Below are 493 nucleotides of genomic sequence, written 5' to 3' on the forward strand. Positions count from 1 at the left end.
GCGCTGCGCCCCACTGGCTCCGAGCAGGGCACCCCCAGGGAGAGTGGATGTCCGGGACCCCTCCCGCCCACGGCCTCAGCTCACCTTTCTGGTGAGAAAGTCAAACTTGGCGTCACACTGCATGCACCGCGGGCACTAGGAGAGAGGGGAGGTCAGAGCCATCTGGGGACCCAGCCCTGCTCTCAGCATCCGGGAGGCAGAGAGGCGGGCCTCCCGGAGGGGGCGGCGGCCCCAGCCCGGGCAGGGACTGCGGAAGGTCAGCTGTCGGGCCCGCAGCCCCGCACCAGAAGCCAAGCCTGAGCTTTGCAAGACCCCGTGACCATCCTGTTTCCTCTTTGCTTTTTTAAAATCCCACCCGGGGACATGTCCTCTTGGTTTTAGAGCGAGGAAGGGAGAGAGCGAAATATCGGTCAGTTGCCTCCTGTAAGCCCTTGACCAGGGGCTGACCCCGCAACCTTTCTGGTGTCCCGGACACCCTCCGGCCCTCTGGGCT

Source organism: Myotis brandtii, unplaced genomic scaffold (assembly GCF_000412655.1).
Source record: "Myotis brandtii unplaced genomic scaffold, ASM41265v1 scaffold1020, whole genome shotgun sequence".
In the NCBI taxonomy this organism is placed as follows: Eukaryota; Metazoa; Chordata; class Mammalia; order Chiroptera; family Vespertilionidae; genus Myotis; species Myotis brandtii.